Source organism: Heterocephalus glaber, unplaced genomic scaffold (genome assembly GCF_053883595.1).
Source record: "Heterocephalus glaber isolate CG9 unplaced genomic scaffold, H.glaber_assembly_v1.0 deba00001428, whole genome shotgun sequence".
In the NCBI taxonomy this organism is placed as follows: Eukaryota; Metazoa; Chordata; class Mammalia; order Rodentia; family Bathyergidae; genus Heterocephalus; species Heterocephalus glaber.
Genome location: NW_028258293.1, coordinates 27,639,855 through 27,660,618, shown reverse-complemented (window position 1 = coordinate 27,660,618; position 20,764 = coordinate 27,639,855). Strand labels below are relative to the sequence as shown.

The 20,764-nt window shown below is 39.9% G+C and overlaps 1 protein-coding gene and 1 pseudogene across 13 annotated transcripts in view; both read left to right on the top strand.

The window, feature by feature from the left end:
• The window catches only part of Fchsd2 (FCH and double SH3 domains 2), a 311,736-nt gene that overhangs the window by 207,382 nt on the left and 83,590 nt on the right, over positions 1-20,764 (top strand). The gene's annotated exons all lie outside the window — the stretch shown is intronic.
• Positions 43-9,063, top strand: LOC147828036 (rho-related BTB domain-containing protein 3 pseudogene; annotated as a pseudogene). Its single transcript, XR_015451473.1, has one exon. The product of XR_015451473.1 is annotated as a rho-related BTB domain-containing protein 3 pseudogene (transcript).

The following is a 20,764-nucleotide window of genomic DNA, read 5'->3' as shown; positions in this document are numbered from 1 at the left end:
ATGTTTGAATCTAATGTGTTTCGCATACAAACAAAATGAAGGTACCAATGATATTAGAATAATGCTGTAAAGGACACATTTTGGGGAACAGCATCCTTTTCACAAAGTTGTAGTATGTTTTCAAGGATGGATTAGTGACATTGGTACCACGACCAAAGGCAGAAAGGGAGTTGATGAGCCAGGCCAGCTCAGAACATCAGCCCAGTGCCACGTGCATTACAGTTGAGAAGAATGATTTAAACACTTACATCTTCCACTGAAATGAATTTTGAATATATTCAACTCAGTCATTTGTGGGAACAACAAGGTCATGTCTCAGTGCAAAGAAATAATAAAAGGGCACAATGGGGAAATTAGCATTTGATAATTTTGATTAACATGAGTACTATACTATCTTATATTTACAAATTAAACCGTACTTTTTATGTCATCATTCTTTGATAGTGGTCTTTCATTTTAAAATTTTGATCTGTTAGCTTTGCTGATGTGTTAGACTGTGTGCTGAGAAAATAAATGTGATTACTTTTCCTTAGGATCTGATTATCACTTTTGAGGTTAAAAAAAAAAGAGATCGTATTTTTGGCAGAAGTTCCACTTTAGAAATTATCCTTCAGAAGATAAATTGTACCTGTGATTAGTACATGTTATTTTCTTTCTAATGAATGCATAGTGTTTCCTGACCAAATAAATGTATTTTCTAACTGATGCTTTAAAAGATCTTGTTCAATTCTCTTTTGTGGCAAGAGACTGGGAACTGGCTGATACCTTTAGAAACTGGAAAGGGACCAGGGTATCCATCTTCACAAGATAGTGTCCAAAGACAGGAGGGAAAAGGGGCGCAGAATCTATCCTAAATACATATATTCTTATTTTCAGTGTACCAGAGCACCCAATTCTATTTTTAGAAAAACATTAAAAAATACTAAGCTGATACGGAAATACAAACATTACTTATTAGCCTGGTACTTTAAGGTCTTGTCATATTGTCTATTATCCTATATTTTTACCCCTCAGAATCCAATAAAAGATATAAAAGGATAGATGTGTAGAAAGAAATGTGCATGGATAAATGGGTAGTACATTTTGAGAAAGAAAATGAAGTAAGATGTTAATTGCAGAATTATAGTAATAGGTATGTAGTATTTACAATTCTTTTTGCACTAGTGTGTTTTATTTGAAATTTTTCCTAGGACAGTCTTGAAAACAAGTCTCTAAAAGTGTCTTGGCTTTGTTCCCTTTATGGAATAGTTGATTTTTGATCACTGATCAAATTTTTTTGGTTTATTGGTCTGTTCAGGTTTTCTATTTCTTTTTCAGTACAATTTAGTAGCTTACATTTTTCTAAACAGTTGTCTATTTTAGTTGTTATCCAGTTGGATGACATAAGATTTTTCATAAGCTTGTTTACCCCTAGTTATTTCCCTTTTTATTCCTAATGTTGTTTGTGCTATTTTTCTTACTTTGATCACGCATACCAGTCTATTTTGTTTATCTTTGCCAGAGCTGGCTTTCATTTTTCTCAATGTTGTTTGGTCCTTTAATTTTTGCCTTATCTACATTAATTCTTTCTACATTCTTAGAATTTATGTTCTTGTTCTTTCTCAAGCTTATGTTTCTATTTAAGCCTTATATTTTCAGTCTTTCTGTTTTCAAGTAAAGCCATTTAAGGCTAAAATGTTTCTTTCTACTTTACCATCTGTAACACATAGGACTTCCATTGTTATTTCCATACATACACTGTCCCATTAACCCCTGACTTATTTAGAAGTGAGTTTTACAGTTTGTATTTAGTGGAAGTATATGGTAGGATTACATTTTTCATTTTTAATTGTATGAGAAACTGTATTTTATTTTTATTCTGTTACATTTATTCTAACTATAAGAGAGGTGATCTCCTGGCAAAATTCTTTGAAATTCCTTTTTCCAAGAAATAATTAGATTGGATATACTAGGCTTAGTTTATTAAAAAGTACAGTCATAAAATACAACTAGTATTATAGGCATGCTTAATTTTCTAGGATTTTTTAGCACATCTGAAACTTGAATCCCATGAGGTTCATAGGGGAACCTGGAGTCAGAAAGTTTGTGTGACTTGCCCAAGGTCACACATTGACACATAGCACTTTTCATGCTCTTCTACTGTAGTATGTTATATTATCTCTTTAGCTTATATTATTTTAATTGAAAATGAATTAAGAATTTATGAACTGCTTTGGACACCTAAAGGGATAATCTTTCATTTTCTGCATTCATTCATATGAGCATCTTGCTCCCCAGAGATGTAGAATAGGTGAGATGCTCTTATGTCTAGATTGAAAGTGGTAGGGGGGCTGGGGATTTAGCTCAGTGGTTCCAGTGCCTCCCTGGCAAGCGCAAGGTGCCAAGTTCGATCCCTGGTACCAAAAAATAAATAAATAAAAGAAAGTGGTAGGAATAAAAATTTAATAACAGTGATGTATCTGGCAGATATGCCTGTGTTCTTTTGCTCTAAGTGAGAGGAGCTCATGCCTACAAGTTTTTGTCATGTGCTTTTCTCTTAGAAAGAGCTTGTTATCCTGCTCCTGTTATACTGCTGAAAGCAGCTGAGTGATTTGATAACCCAATGGGAAGTTTGAAACTCTTTAGGTTTTTTATTCTGCACCATTATTGCTTTGTCTTCTGGGATAAAAATCTGTTTTTCCCACATGTCCAAAATGTAACCTAATCCCAAAGATGTTTTGGAGGTAATTCATACTGACACAGCACGCTATAAATGTAAAGGTGCTCTGTATATCTTTCATACCCTAAATGGAAACAGCTGGCTCTGAGAGCTTTTATTAAATTTTAATTATTTATGGAGCTTGCTTTTCTCCTTAATATTTTATGTAATGCTTTGTATATGTAACTGAAGCAGATGTTGTCATAGATATTTTCTCTAGGATAGTACCTCCTAGGATAGCTCTATTGGCCTTATAGTTTATGTGTGCTTGTTTTCTGTCTGCATAAAGAAACCCTACCAAATAATAATATAGTTCTTTGAACAATTCATAAAATAGCAATGTTATTCTTATTTCTTTGGAAATTGTCTAATGTTACCATTCTTCATACTTCGAAGACTAACCAAAAAAAGTAAATTTAATAAAGTGGGAAAATCATAGTCACTTCCTTAGACACAGAAAAAAACACTTGACAAAATCAGCACTCTTTTGTGATTTAAACACACACAGGAAAAACTAGGAATAGAAGGGAAATTACTGAATATGATAGCATTTGTGAAAAACTTTTAGCTAATATAATATTCAGTGATGAAAGACTAAATATCTCCCTAGAAGATCAAGAACAAGACTAGGATATGTATTTCACTACTACCATTCACTTTTGTACTGAAAGTCCTAGCCAGAGCAATTAGGTAAGAAAAAGAATTAAAATTATTCCTGCTTCCAATGACATGATTATGTATAGAAAATCCCATACAACAATCCACATAAAATTTACTAGAGCTGATAAAGTAATTCAGCAAATTTACAGGTATAAAAGCAAAACCACAATAACCAGTTGTGTTTTTATTCTCTCCAAATGAATGATCCAAAAAAGAAAACCAAGGAAATAATTCCAACTACAGTGATATCCAAAACTAAAGTACCTAGGAGTAAATTTTTGTTGGTGTTGTTTTGTTGTTGTAGGGTCTCACTGTGTAGTCTAGGCTGGCCGTGAACTTACTATGTACCCAAGGCTGGCATCAAACTTGTGATCCTCCTGCCTCAGCTTCCTGAGTGCTCAGTTTAGAGGTATGCACCACCACACCTGGTGAATAACTTTAACCAAAATGGTGAAAGACTTATACACTAAAAAATACAAAGTACTACAGAAAGAGAACCTTAAATAAATGTTCATGGTTTGCACTATTTCATATTGCTAAGTTTGTAGTATCCTCCAAAGTGATCTACAGGTTCAGTACAGTGCCTATCAAAATTCCAATGGCCTATTTTTGTAGAAATAGAAAAGCCAGACCTTAAATTTAAACAGAACTGAGGAGGGGCTGCAGCAGTGGGAGGTGACAGCAGCCCGCCCGGAGGCGCAGGGGAGACGGGGCTACGCTTGGTGGAATCTTCTTGGGCCGCAGAGCTGCCGCGCGACCGGGACCCGGCGGTCGCGATGACGATATCCCCGCGCGCTTGGTGACCGGCTGGCCGCCCTCCGCCCGCTCCGGGCCCCCGCGCTGTTCGGCCACGCCGCGGTGGAGGCGCGCGAGGCGTACACGGCCAGGGATGAGCGGACTGCGGGCTCCCACGCCGCCCGCGGACCCCGAGAGGCCGTGAGGAGCCGCTTCTCTCCGAGTAGCCGCCCTGCCCTGGGCTCGGAGACCATGTCCATTCACATCGTGGCTCTGGGGAACGAGGGGGACGCGTTCCACCAGGACCAGCGGCCGTCGGCGCTCATCCGTACCTACCTGGGGGGAAGCCCTCTGGTCTCGGGGGACGAGAGCAGCTTGTTGCTGAACGCGGCCGGCACGGTGGCCCGGCCGGTGTTCACGGAGTACCAGGCCAGCGCGTTCGGGAACGTCAAGCTCCTGGTCCACGACTGTCCCGTCTGGGACATTTTTGACAGTGATTGGTACACGTCCCGAAACCTAATTGGGAGAGCTGACATCATTGTGATCAAATACAACGTAAACGACAAGTTTTCATTCCATGAAGTGAAAGATAATTATATTCCAGTGATAAAAAGGGCATTAAATTCAGTTCCAGTCATCATTGCTGCAGTTGGTACCAGACAAAATGAAGAATTACCTTGTACCTGTCCACTGTGCACCTCTGACCGGGGGAGCTGTGTCAGTACAACGGAAGGAATCCAGCTGGCGAAGGAACTAGGGGCGACCTATCTTGAACTACACAGCCTGGATGACTTCTATATAGGAAAATATTTTGGAGGCGTGTTGGAATACTTTATGATTCAAGCCTTAAATCAGAAGACAAGTGAAAAAATGAAGAAAAGGAAAATGTGCACCTCATTTCATGGAATTAGACCACCACAGCTTGAACAACCAGAAAAGATGCCTGTGTTAAAGGCTGAAGCTTCGCATTATAACTCTGACCTAAATAACTTGCTGTTCTGCTGCGAGTGTGTGGACGTGGTGTTCTACCACCCAGACTTGCAGGAAGTGGCAGAGGCCCACAAGATCGTGCTCTGCGCCGTAAGCCATGTTTTCATGCTGCTTTTCAATGTGAAGAGTCCCGCCGACATTCAGGACCCCAACATCATCCGGACCATCCAGGACCTCTTTGCTGTAAACCGGGATCCAACTGCATCCCCAGGCGCTGGCTGGGCCTGCCCCGGCAACCCGCCGCTGTGCATGGTTGTCAAGGACCTGGTCTTCTGCTCTTGTCTGTCGGCCATCCTGCTCTTCATTTATTCAGGTGCTTTTCAGTGGGAAGAATTGGAAGAGGATATCAGGAAGAAGTCGAAATATTCTGGAGATGTTTCTGATGTAATTGAGAAAGTTAAATGTATTTTAAAGACACCAGGAAAGATTAATTGCCTAAGGAATTGCAAAACTTACCAAGCCAGAAAACCTCTGTGGTTTTATAACACTTCCCTCAAGTTTTTCCTGAATAAACCAATGCTTGCTGATGTTGTCTTTGAAATACAAGGTATGACAGTGCCAGCCCACAGGGCCATCATGGTGGCCCGCTGTGAAGTGATGGCGGCCATGTTTAAGGTAATTACATGGAAGCAAAGAGTGTCCTGATTCCAGTGTACGGTGTGTCCAAAGAGACTTTCTTGTAGTTTTTAGAATACCTATACACAGACTCCTGTTGCCCAGCCGGCATCTTCCAGGCCATGTGCCTGCTGATCTGTGCGGAGATGTACCAGGTGTCCAGGCTGCAGCATATCTGCGAGCTGTTCATTGTCACGCAGCTACAGAGCATGCCGAGCAGGGAGCTGGCCTCCATGAACCTGGACATCGTTGACCTGCTCAAGAAGGCCAAGTTTCACCACTCTGACTGCCTTTCAACCTGGCTCCTTCATTTCATTGCCACCAACTACCTCATCTTCAGTCAAAAGCCTGAATTTCAGGATCTTTCAGTACAAGAACACAGTTTTGTTGAGAAACACGGGTGGCCATCAAATTTGTACTTGAAGCAGCTTGCGGAATACAGGAAGTATATTCACTCCCGGAAATGTCGTTGCTTAGTAATGTAACCTGGAGCTTTTATATACATACATGGTTTCATTATTATGAAGAATGGGATAGCTCTGGATTCCAGTGACATTCTTATGACTGAATGACAGTATGGGTGTTAAAAAAAAATCAGCTTAATGTGTGTATCAGTTCTCTTTGAAAACCCTACAACTATATTCTTAAAAGGGAACAAAATATAACACAGACTAAAACTAAGGGTTTACTCTAGAATATAAAACTGTTGTACAGCTATGTTTTCCCTTTCAGATGTTCTCTTGCTTTGGTGACCAACTGCCTGTTAAGAAATGCTTAAATTTTTTAAAAACTCAATTAGGATTAATGTAGACATTCATCATCTCTGATTAGTTGCTGCATTAAAATAAGGGGCATTGAAGGACCCCATGTAACTATTTCTACAGTGAGCAATTTAGAGCAAAAGACTAATCAGTCCAACCTGAAATGTTTGAAATGAAAATTTGAGACTTTGAAAGTGTCATGCTACTTGGTTCCAAAGTAGTGTCAGTGTTTGAATCAACATCATGAACAAAACTCTCTTTCATCTAGAAACTCCAGCTAAATCTCCTTGTCTTCCCCTGGGTTCTGACCGGACAGGAAACCCACCCAGTGCTGGCTCCACACTTGAAGGGCTTCGTGCTTGTTTCACTGCTTGGCTGTGGCTGTCGTGAAATTCTTTATAATGTTTGAAGAAGGGCCCCGTGTTTTCCCTTTGCACTCGGCCTGGAAAATTATCTGTATTTCCTGGCAGGAAAAATACCGTGTTTACTGCCCAAACATCATTCTCTCTGAAAGCGGAAGAGAGGCACTGGTGTCGAGGGTATCTAGGGCAGCTTGTCTCTCGGAGGGAGAGAGGACAGTGGGGTTCCTGCTCTTGGGGTGTCTGTACCATGCAGGGCCTCTCCTGCCACCTCCCTTGGCTCATGAGAATCGCCTTGTGTTGGCTTAGTTCTAAAACCCAGTCCTGGCTCTGTTGCTGATGAACAAATACTTTTTTTTTTTTGGTATCGGGGATCGAACTCAGGACTTTGAGCTTTCCATGCAGGCGGTGGCACCACTGAGCTAAATCCCTGGCCCCTAATAAATACTTTCTTGATCATTCTATAAAGCCAGGATATTGGGAAGAGTGACTATCTTGATTTTAATACACACTTATAAAGACACACACAGGAAACGATGCTTTCTGAAGAATTTGCTACGAAAGCTCAATAACTGTTTAAAGTATATTTGCTAAGATTAGCAGTCAGTGTCAGTGGCTTGGGTTGTTTGAGTTCTTGCCAGGACTGTCAGGCTATTTGACATAGAGTGGGTTGAGTCTTGTCCTTTAAGGTTACCCAGTAAGTTAAAAAAGGATATAAATCAGAGACTTGTTATGTGTAGAGAAAATGGTACTGGGATAGAGGACAGAATTAGTTTCTCTCCTGTCACATATGTACGGACATGATTATATCAGAAGCTCACAAACTTGAAGGTAGAAAACAGATTACTTAGTATTTATTGACCACACCATTGTCATCTGTAATTTAATATTGGAATATGTTATTCTTTTAAATTCCAGTGACTTTAAAATGCACATAATTTTTCCAGCTTTTCTAATATTTGATTAAACAATCTTACACTGTAGTATTAGGATTCTATGCAGTTAGCCCTTATTTGTGTAGCAATACTATCAAAAGAAAGAGTAAAAACTTCCTTATGAATATATTTCAGGAAACCTGCTTTCAATTGGATTGTCAGTGAAGATTACTTGGATACATTTTGTGGTTTTTGTATTTTAATCACCTAAGTAATCGACTATTAGCAAATCCCATTTAGCTAGGATTAGCATTGTAAAGAATAGATAACATAGCAGATTTCTAGAAATTCCTTCACATTTATGAACTTTTAAAGTGCAGTGGTAGCCTTTTGATCTTCATAAGTGCATTCTCATCCCTAAATTAATTTTAGCATTTAAAATTATAAAATGGAAAAATACAAGTTACAAAACAAAATATTTTCTTGAAAACACTATTTAATATTTAAATAGTAGCTAGTTCTTTTTGGTTGTTTGGCCTGAGTGGGAATTGAGTTTGGAAGCTGGTACTCCTGGGTGTTGCAATGTAGGTTTTATTTGTAAAGTTCTTTACCACCTATGTGGGTGACTCACCCAGATGCCTCAGTTCTCCAGAGTTAATTAAAATATAGTCAAATTAGTCTTAGAACTCATTGAATGTAGACTCTTTGAATTCACTCAATTTAAAATAGAAAATTTGAAAGACTTATAAACTATCATGGAGAAATGAGTGCTAGTTTCCAGGAAGGATTTTCAATTGGCCAGTTATTTCTAGATAGATGTGTGCTTTTTGCTGATCTCTGCTTTAATATATTTCCCAATCATTTTAACTAGAGAAGATATGTATATTTGAACTAAGGCCTTTTCTTTCGGGGCCAGGTTTTCATGCTGCGTAACCCTTTGTATACTTCTGGCTACCCTGTGTTCCTAGATTTGTAATAGAGAACTTGCAGTGTTGTAACTGAAGTTCATCCCGTCCACACCAGCATGGTGGCTTCACACTGGGTAGTAGCAAAAGACAGAAGAATTAGATAGATTTTATTTCCACAATAGCTAAACTTTCCAACTATAATTTTACAAACTACACTACACTACACTACATTGCTATAGCTAATTGGACACAAATGTCCTCAAAGAGTACTTTATTTTATTTAAAGCATCTGTTTAATTCAGTCTTTAATGATTTTGCAAAGAAGGGCATGTGTGTAATTTTAATAGAGGCTGACCTGAATTTATATGTTTTTAGCTTTAGTATTTAACATTTTGTAACAAATAAACTTTAAAAAAAAAAAATTTAAACAGAACTCCAAGGAGCTCCAAATAGCCAAAGAAATACTGAAAAGGAAAAACAAAATTCAAGGATTCAACTTCCAAATTTCAGAAATTACTATGAAGTTATAGTAATCAAGACAGTATGGGATGGGCATAAGGATAGATATATAGACCAGTGAAAGAAAATTGAGAATCTAGAAATAAACTGAAACATCTGTAAACAATTGATTTTCAACACGGGTACCATGACCATTAGGAAAAGAATTATATATTTAACAAAATGTTCCGGAATAAGTGAAAAACCAAATGCAAAAGAATGAAGTTGCACTAAGTTGAACCCCTTGCCTCATAAAAAATGAACTCAAAATTGATCAATGATCTAACTATAAAAGAAAACAGTATTTATTATCTTGGATTTGGCAGTGTATTCTACAGATTTGACATCAAAAGCATGAGCTACCAAAGAAAAATAATTGGACTTTAAAAATTAGGGGGTTTTTTTTGAGACAGGATCTCACAATGTAATTTCAGGCTGTCCTTGAATTCACTATGTAGCCCAGGTCAGCTTCAAACTGATGGCAATCCTCCTGCCTCAGCCTCCTGAGTGCTGGGATTACAGGCATGCATCACCATACCTGAGTCAAATTAAGAACTTCTATGCATTGAAAGATGGTAACAAGAATAAAAAAAAAATCCAAAATATAGGATAAAATATTTGCACATCTTATATTTGCATTTATCTGATAAGGATTTAATGTCAAAAACATAATGAACTCTTACAACACCATAACCCAGTTTTTAAATGGGCAAAAGACCCATATTTCTCTGAAAAGATACACAAATGGTCAACAAGCACATGAAAATATGTTCAGCAGATAGTGGTCTTTGATTAAGGAAATGTGAATTAAAACCACAGTGAGATAGCACTTCTCACCCACTAAGATAGCTTTCGTAATTAAAGAAAAGAGCAGAAAATAACAAATGTTGAGAATTTGAAGAAATTGGAAGCCTCATACATTGTTGGTGGGAATGTATGTAATAGAGCAGCCACTGTGAAAAAATAGTTTGTCAGTCCCTTAAAAAGTTAAACAAAAAGCTACCATATGACTCAACTTCAGCTCCTAGGTATGTATGCAACCAAGAATATTGAAAACAAATATTTCTTACAATGATATTTTATACTTTTCTCTGTTCTACAGATTTTTCATTGGTTTTATTTGTATGTACTTGATTTTTTTTTTTTTTTTTTTTTTTGGTACTGGGGATTGAACTCAGGTCCTTGTGCTTTCTAGACAGGCAGCATAACTGCTGAGCTAAATCCCTGGCCCTGAAAACAAATATTAAAACAGAAACTTGTACACAGGTGTTCACAGTAGCATCATTCATAGTAGCCAAAAAATAGGAAAAAACCCGTGTCTATCAACTGATGATTAGATAAATAAAATACAGTAGATTCATACAGTATGTCTTAATTACTTGTAACTGAGACAGAATAGCTCACACCTACACCTTAAAGAGATGTTCAGATGTTTCAGTCTGTGTTTGGCAGGCTTACAGCATAGTGGAAGGACATGGGTGGAGGAAAGCTGCTTATGTTATGGTGGTCAAGAAACATAGAGAAACACAGAGCCTGAAAGGGAGATATACCCTTCTAGGTCACACTCCCAGGAACCCACTTCCTCTAAAGAGACGCCATCTCCTAACAGAAAGTCAGCTATAACACTCCCATAATTGAATCACCTTCCAAAAGCCCTCTCAATGAGCATATGAGACTTTTGGGAGACATTGTCAATCCAAACCATAACATTCTGCCTCTGGCTCCCAGAAGACTCATGTGCATCTCTTTATGCAAAATGCATCAGTGCATCTCTAAGAATCAAGAAGTCTTAACAAATCCAACACTGCTGAAAAGCCCAAGTCCAAAGTCTCTTCTGCAAGTCAAGGCAAACTCCTAGCTGTGAGCCCCTGTAAAAATCAAAACACTTTCAACATACAGTGGCAGAGGGCAAACATTCCCAATCCAAGGGGAGATATAAGGGTTAGAAAGGAATGGGACCTAAGCAAAACCAAAACCTACAAAGCAAACATTAAATCCTGTAATTTTATGTTTAGCACCTGGGGCAAAGATGTGAACTCCAAACAGTTTGGGCAGGCCCACCTGTAGAACATGGTCAGTTTCTGCTCTCTTGGGATGGCTTTGCTCACTGCTTATGACTTTTCTCAGACATTCCATGCCCCTGGCTTTTTCAACCCCCTGGGGTCTTCACTGCATTTTCAGTTTCACTCTCACAGCCTCACACACTGCCTTGTCAGGGGTATACTGCCTGGCATCCTAGGCCTTCTGAAACCAGAGTGAAAGTGTTGCGATTCCACAGCTCTTGCATTCTTTTTATCTATAAAACCAGGACTTTCATGGATGGTGCCAAGGTCTCCTGCAAACTGAAGCAGTAGTTGGGCCCCCTTAAATCATGCCTGCCGAAGCCTCTGAGTGTCTGAATGGCTGGGCTCCAGTAAACTCTTTCCTAGCTGACCCTGAATGAGCTGGATGCCATGGGACTATCTTCTCAAAGTCTTTCACTTGGACACTTGGGGTCTTGCAGGTAGGGTCTTACGGATTACGAGGATGACCTCAAGGCATCTTTCCTGTTGTTCTGGTGCAAAGTACACTGGTACCTCAGTTCATAAACTTAATTTGTTTTGGAGAAGCTGGCCATATTTGAATTTGTGTGGGGAAGATGGCAGCAATTGTTTGTTACTCAATGTAGAGTTTGTGAATGGAAGCAAAATTTTGTCAAATGCTTTTGTTTGAGAACCAAATTGTTTGCAAACAGAAGAAGCTTTTGGGAACTGAAGTATTACTGTACTTGACTTCATTTTAATGCTAACCTTTTTAGCAACCAAGCTTTCTTCTACTCCAACTTTACAGGCACTTTCTTACAAAACTGAATTTTTTTTTTTTTTTGTATTGGGGTTCTAACTCGGGACCTTGCGCTTGTGAGGCAGGCACCAGAACCACTGAGCTAAATCCTGGCCCAATTGAATTTTTTTTTTTTTGATACCAGGGATCAAACTTGGGTCCTTCCACTTGTGAGGCAGGCAGTGGAACCACTGAGCTAAATCCCCGGCCCACAACTGAATATTTTTTAAAGGAGATTTTTGCTCCTGTTCTTAGGGTAAATCTTGCTAAACGTAGCAAGCAGTACCCATGATACAGTCTGAATGCTGAGCTGCCTTGAAATTTTCTCTGCCAGATTATCTTATCTGAGTTTCCTGCAAAGTCTTAGGACATGAGCAAAATAAAGACAAATTTTTTCTGTCAGAGCATAAAACTCATGGCCTGGAGTCCAGCTGCCAGTGGTATACATGATTCCAACTGAAATCTCCTGAGCCTGGTTTTTACATTCTGCATTTCTGTGAGCATTTCTGTTCTTGTGAGCTCTATCAGAATGTCCCATCAAATTTGGATTAAGACATTCTAGGGTTTCACTAGCATACATCTCCAACTCTTTATAAAAATCCCCCTGGAGTCACACGGAAGACGCTGAATCAGCCCGCTGCAGACAGGCAGGTCTGTGCACACCCTACTGAGGTCCTGAGTCACATGGAAGACGCCGAATCACCCCGCTGCAGACAGGCAGGTCTGCCCACACCCTACCGAGGTCCCCAGTCCCACGGAACACGCCGAATCAGCCCGCTGCAGGCAGGCAGGTCTGTGCAGGCCCTACCAAGGTCCTGGGTCACACAGAAGACGCCAAATCACCCCAATGCAGACAGGTCTGCCCACACCCTGCCGAGATCCCCAGTCGCGCGGAACACACGCCGAATCAGCCCGCTGGAGACAGGCAGGTCTGTGCATGCCCTACCGAGGTCCTGAGTCACACGGAAGACACTGAATCACCCCACTGCAGACAGGCAGCCACCTGATTCCACATTACCAAGGCGCAGAGGACACCAGACCACCAGACCAAGGTACTGAGTCCCACTGTTCCCGGCCCAGAGGTAGGGGCTTCTGAGCTGTCGTCCCACTGCTCCTGGCCCAGAGGAAGGGGCTTCCCGGTCACCATCCCTCATGCTGCTCCCAGCCCAGAGGAAAGGGCTTTTGGGCCACCTTCTGTCCCGCTGCTCCTGCCCCAGAGGAAGGGGCTTCCAGGCCACCATCCCTCCCACCGCTCCCGGCCCAGAGGGAGGGGCTTCTGAGCCACCATCCCACTGCTCCTGGTCCAGAGGAAGGGGTTTCCCGGCCACCATCCCTCCGGCTGCTCCCAGCCCACAGGAAAGGGCTTTTGGGTCACCATCCCTACCGCTGCTCCCAGCCCCTGTCCCACCTCACCCAGCTCAGAGGAGGTAATCTGTGCAGGCGCTAACAGCCCCCTGCCCCAGTCGAAATGAGAAAACACATAAATAAGTCTCAAAACCAGACTTCAGATCACCTACAGCAACCCCAAAGGGAAATGAGATGGAACCCTCTGATACTCAACCACCTGGACCCACTGAACTGGCAACAAAAAGGGATCTGGAAAAAATGAAATCAGAAATAATTTCTCAGATAACAGGAGAAATTGTGCCCCTAGTGCAAGACACGATTAATAAATCTAAAGAGGAGCTGAGAAACATGATGGAATCCCAACATAAGAAACAAATGGAATCCATAGAACAGATGCAAATAGATTTCCAGGACATGAAAAACTCCATTGAAAGTCTACACAGCAGAATGAGCCAGTGTGAGGACAGAATTTCAGATACAGAAGATAAGATTGCAATTAGTGACCAGGAAAAGAAAAATTGCCTCAAAATTATAAGGGAACATGAGAAATCAATCCAGCAGCTGCTAGATGACGCAAAGAAGAGTAACATAAGACTGATTGGGCTCAATGAAGAAACAGGAGAGAGTGGAGATGACATAAAAAATCTCTTCACAGAAATAATGGCAGAAAACTTCCCAAGCAGGGGAAAAGAGCTTGACATACAGATAAGTGAGGCATATAGAACTCCAAATAGCCTTGATCAAAAAAAATCTACACATAGGCATATAATTGTTAAGATTCCAGAAACCCAACGGAAGAAGAAAGTTCTCCAAGCAGTCAGAGAAAAGAAACAAATCACATACAAAGGAAAGCCCATCAGAATCACAGCAGACTTCTCAACACAAACCATCAAGGCAAGAAGAGCTTGGAGTGACATATTCCAAGCCCTCAAAGAAAACAGCCTCCAACCCAGATGGATGTACCCTGCAAAACTATCTTTCAAAATGGATGGAGAAATAAGATACTTTCATGACAAAGAGCACCTTAGGAACTTCATGAATACCAAACCACTCCAAAGAATTTTATACAATATCCTAGAAACAGACATTGAGGATCACAATCCCAGGAAGCAAAGCAGAATGAACCCATCTGGCATGACAAGTTAAATGTAAAGGGGGAGAACCCAACAAAAAGAAAAAGTCATGGCAATGACAAGTCAATACGTTTCAGTTATAACCATCAATGTTAATGGTCTCAATTCACCAATCAAAAGAAATAGACTGGCAGAATGGGTCAAGAAGCAAAATCCAACAATATGCTGCATACAAGAAACACACTTAATTCAAAAGGAAACTCATAGACTGAAAGTTAAAGGGTGGAAAACAATACTGCATGCGACAGGAACCCGAAAGAAAGCAGGAGTAGCTATCCTCTTGGCAGATCAAGTAGATTTCAAACCAACACTAATTAAGAGAGATGAAGAAGGACACTACATCCTTGTAAAGGGAAGAATCCAAGAGGAAGAGATGACAATCATAAATATCTATTCTCCAAACACTAGTGCACCCAACTATATAAAACAAATACTAACAGACATGAAAAGCCATATATGCACTAATACAATTGTAGTGGGGGACCTCAACACCCCACTGTCACAAATAGATAGATCAACTAGACTAAAAATAAGTCATGAAATACTAGAATTCAATTGAACTCTTGAACAAATGAACTTAACATGTTTACAGAGTCTTCCACCCCACAAAATCAGAATACACATTCTTCTCAGCTGCACATGGGTCATTCTCCAAAATAGACCACATACTCACACATGGAACATGTTTAAGTAAGTGCAAAGGAACTGAAGTTATCCCCTGTATATTATCAGACCATAGTGCGATGAAATTGGAGATCCATAGCAAAAGAAACTCAAAAAATTTCATAAACATGTGGAAATTGAACAACACACTTCTGAATAACCAATGGGTCACAGAGGAAATTAAAGAAGAAATCAGACAGTTCCTTCAATTAAATGACGATGACAGTACAACATATCGGAATCTATGGGACACAATGAAAGCAGTCTTATGAGGGAAATTCATAGCAGTGAATACGCATATTAGGAAAACAGAACGAGCCCAATTAAACAACCTGATGCTGAACCTCAAGCTTCTAGAAAAAGAAGAGCAGGACAACCCCAAAGCTCATAGAAGGGAAGAAATTATAAAGGTCAGAGGAGAAATCAATGCAATGGAGACTAAGAGAACGATACAAAAAATCAATGAAGCCAAGAGTTGGTTCTTTGAAAGAATCAACCAAATCGATAAACCTTTAGTCAACCTTGTCAGAAAAAGGAAAGAAAAGGCCCAAATCCATGCAATTAGGAATGAAAAGGGTGAAATTGCAACAGACCCAGCAGAAATCCAGAGGATCATCAATACCTACTTCCAGAAGCTATACCCCAATAAGATGGACAACACAGAAGAAATGGACAGATTCCTAGATACATATGAATTACCAAAGTTGAACGAAGAAGACCTAAAAATTCTGAACAACCCAATATCAACCAATGAAATTGAAAATGTAATTAAAAACTTATCAACTAAGAAAAGGCCGGGCCCTGATGGCTTCACTGCTGAATTCTACAAGACATTTAGAGAGGAACTGCTGCCACTACTGTTTAAACTCTTCAATGAAATTGAAAGGGAAGCAATACTCCCAAATTCATTCCTGGAAGCAAGCATCACCTTGATCCCCAAAGCAGAGAAAGACCCAACTGAAAAAGAGAACTATAGGCCAATCTCACTAATGAACATAGATGCAAAAATCCTTAATAAGATAATGGCAAACAGAATGCAGAAGATCATCAAGAAGATCATACACCCTGATCAAGTGGGATTCATCCCAGGGATGCAGGGATGGTTCAATATATGCAAATCAATCAATGTAATACACTCTATCAATAGAGCCAAGGACAAAAACCATATGATTATCTCCACAGATGCAGGAAAAAGCATTTGACAAAATCCAACATGCATTTATGATAAAAACCCTACAAAAAATTGGAATAGATGGTCTCTACCTCAAACTGATAGAAGCCATCTATGAAAAACCAACAGCCAATATCATACTAAATGGTCACAAACTGAAATCCTTCACAATAAAATCAGGAACAAGACAAGGATGTCTGCTATCACCACTCTTGTTCAATATAGTTCTGGAAACATTAGCCACGGCAGTTAGACAAGTGAAAGAAATAAAAGGAATAAAGATAGGTAATGAAGAAGTCAAATTATCATTATTTGCAGATGACATGATACTCTATATAGAAGACCCCAAGAACTCGACCAAAAGTCTTCTAGATTTAATAACCAAATTCAGTCAAGTAGCTGGTTACAAGGTCAACACACAAAAATCAATAGCTTTCCTCTACACCAATGACAGACTCACTGAGAGAGAAATAGGGCAAATAATTCCTTTCACAATAGCATCCAAAAAACTGAACTACCTAGGAATCATCCTAACGAAAGAAATCAAAGACCTCTTCTCTGAAAACTATGGCACTCTGAAAAGAGAGATTGAAGATGATATCAGAAAATGGACAGACATCCCCTGCTCCTGGGTAGGAAGGATTAATATAGTGAAAATGGCCATACTTCCAAAACTGCTATGTAGATTTAATGCAATTCCAATTGAGATCCCAGCAGCATACTTCATAAACCTCGAGAAAAAAATCCAAAAATTCATTTGGAGCAAGAAGAGACCCAGAATAGCAAAAGCAATTCTAGGTAACAGAGACATGGCAGGGGGTATCACAATCCCCAACCTGCAACTCTACTACAAAGCTACTGTGATAAAAACAGCATGGTACTGGCAAAGAAACAGACTTGAGGACCAGTGGAACAGATTAGAAGATGCAGAAACAACGCCAGACACACTCAGCCATCTCATCTTTGACAAAGGAGCCAAACACCCTCACTGGAGGAAAGATAGCCTCTTTAATAAATGGTGCTGGAAAAATTGGGCTTCAACTTGCCAAAGATTCAAACTAGACCTGTATCTCTCACCATGCACTAAACTAAAATCAAAATGGATTCAAGATCTAAATATTAAAATAGAAACTCTGAACCAGTTGGAACAGAGGTTAGGTAGAACCCTTGAAGACATCGGTGTAGGAAAAGATTTTATGAACAAAACCTCAGTTGCCCGTGACCTAGCTCAATCAATCAACAAATGGGATCTCTTCTTATTAAAAAGCTTCTGGACAGCAAGAGAAACCAGCAGCAGTGTGAAGAGACTACCCACAATGTGGGAAAAAATCTTCACCTGCTCTTCCTCAGACAAAGGTCTACTGTCTTGAATCTATAAAGAACTTAAAAAGATCAGACCTCCCAAATTTAAAGACCCAATCCAAAAATGGGCATCTGAAATGAACAGACATTTCTCAGACAAAGAAGTAGAAATAGCCAATAAATACATGAAAAAATGTTCAACGTCACTCATCATTCGAGAGATGCAAATGAAAACAACGCTGAGATTCCACTTCACTCCAGAAAGAATGGCTGCTATCATGAAATCAACCAATAACAAATGGTGGCGGGGCTATGGGGAAAGAGGAACCCTGCTCCACTGCTGGTGGGAGTGTAGACTGGTGCAAGCACTGTGGAAATCAGTATGGAGATACCTCAAAGAACTAGGACTGGAAGTCCCATTTGACCCTGCTATTCCACTGCTGGGGATCTTCCCCAAAGAATTAAAAGAATCATACCACAGTGATATATGTGCACCCATGTTCATAGCAGCGCAGTTTGTAATAGCTAAAACTTGGAAACAGCCCAAATGCCCATCAACTGGAGACTGGATCAAGAAAATGTGGTTTTTTTATAAAATGGAGTACTACTCAACCATAAAAAACGAGAAATTAGAGACATTTATAGCTAAGTGGATGCACAATGAGGCAGTACTCTTAAGTGAAATAAATAGGACACACATGTGTAAATACCGAATACTTTCTCTGGTGTGAGAAACTGAAAGTGTAAATAAAGACTAAATGTATAATAGGTAATGTGAAATAGGAAGAAAAGGGGCAAAGGGGAAGGAAGTGGGAGGGCTAAGGGAAAGGATAGAAGGGAATGGGATTAATATGAGAAAATGGAAAAATAGGAACAAAATTTTTGTAAATGTGGAGGGCTGGAGGGGTTGAATGGAGGGCTGGGCAAGGGTGAAAAATAAGAACCAAGAGAGACTATGTAAAGGTGCAAATTTCCAATGATGAATGTCATTATATAGTATACCTAAAATGTACCAATGATTAGAATGAATAATCGATAATGTAAAATAGGAATAAAAGGTCCAAAGGGGTAGGGGTAGTGGGAGGCACAGAGGAAAGGAAAGAAGGGAAAGGAAAAAATGATGAGAAATGGAAAAAATGGAAATAAAGTTTTTGTGAATAGGGAAGGGTGGAGGGCGTGAAGGGAGGGCTAGGAATGGGGAAAAAATAAGAACCAAGATGCATTATTTAAGGGTACAATTCCCAATGAGAAATGTAATTGTGTTGTATACCTACAATGTACCAATAAAAGAATTTAATACAAAAAAAATCCTCCTGTGAACTACAGAGGCTTCTGAACCACAAGGTCAAGTATATTCACAGCAGTGACCTAATTCCTGGTACCAAAATCTGTCTTAATCTCTTTTCTTTCATTGAAACACAATAACCAACACTCTCAACTTAAAAGGGGAGAGGTTTATTTTGGCTCACAGTTCAGAAGTTTTAGTTCATGTTTGGCAGGCTTAAACACAGGAACAGCATGGTGGACAGGCCTGGGTGGAAGAAAGCTGCTCTCATCATGGCAGCAAGAAGAGCCAGAAGCCAGGGATTTGGCTCAGTGGCACTGCCCCTGCCTTGCAAGCACAAGGTCCTGAGTTCGATCCCTGGTACCAAAAGAAAAAAAAAAAGAGCCAGAAGAAGTGAGGAAGAGAGGGAAGCGAGGAGCCAGGAAGGAAGATAGACCCTACCAGGTCTCGTCCCCCAGTAACCTACTTCTTCCAACCAGACCCCACCTCATAATAACAAGTCAGCTGTAACACACACACACCTGCCCCATGATTGAATCACCTTCCAGAAGCCCTGCCTGTGAGCACATGAGGCCTTTGAGGGATGTTCTCAATCCAAACTATGACACAATAGAATATTACTCTTACAAAAAGGAAAGGAACTGCTGATATATCATATCACATACATTGCACAAAATTTAAAAATATAAGTAACCATTAACATATAAGAAGTTCTTATTGGCTGAATTGCATCCCCCTAAAAATTGATATGTTTAAGTCCTAACCCTTAATACCGCACAATTTACTATATTTGGAGATAGACCCTTTTAAGAGGTAATTATGCTAAAATAAAGTCATTGGGATGGGTCCTAATTCAGTGTGACTGATGTCCTTACAAGAACTGGAAAGTAAGACAGAAACAAGCGCACAGAGAAGACCATGTGAAGGTACTAGAAAAAGATGGCCAACGGCCAGCCACAAAGAATGGCCCTCAGAAGAAGCCAACTCTGCCATCACCTTGATCTTGGAATTCTGTCCTCCAGGCTTTGAAGAAATAAGTTTCTGATGTTTAGGAACCCAGTCTGTGGTACTTTGTTGTGGCAGTTCTAACTACCTAATATAGATGCTTTTCCTCATTAATAATCTGGAAATGGAAATCAACACCACCAGGAGATTCCATTTTATATATCAAAAATAAAGACAGAGGGCCAGGACTTAGCTCAGTGGTGTCGTGGCTGCCTTGTTAAGTGCAAGGTCCTGAGTTCGATCCCCGGTACCAAATAAATAAATAAATACAGAGCCAGATGTGGTAGCCCATGCTTATAATCCCAACTACTCAGGAGGGTGAGATAGGAGGAGTAAAAGGGAGGAATGGAAGTTTTAGGCCAACCTGGGCAACTTAGCCAGACCCTGTCTCAAATTAAAAACACAACAAAACAAAAAAATTAAAGAGGACTAGAGATGTAGCTCAGTGCTCCCTGAGTTCAGTCCCCATGAAATAGGTGGGTAGATGGTTGGGCAGATGAATGGATGGATGGATGAATGGATGGGCAGACAAGACAGAACAGAGAAGAATAAATGTTCATAAGAATATGGATTAATGGAAACTTTTACACTACTCTATGGGATACAAATTGGTACATCCAATCTAAAAACATTTGAACACAAGGGAGTATTGTGATGGTTCAGTTAAGTATCTTGTGGTCATGGTTATATGAAGCTAAAATAAGATAAAAGTATTTCTGTACTCACAGTACCTAAATGATGCATATATAGTTGGTAATCTAAATAAACTTTATGGTTTGTACTATGTTGATTTCTTGTTTGTCATTGTACTATAGTTATCCAAGATGTTGACATTAGGAGGTGAACAGGACCTCTTTGCAATTTTTTTTTCCATTTCCTTGTCTGAAAGTCAAATCTAAGTGTCAGCAAGCTGTACTCCCTCCATGGGTTCTAGGGGAA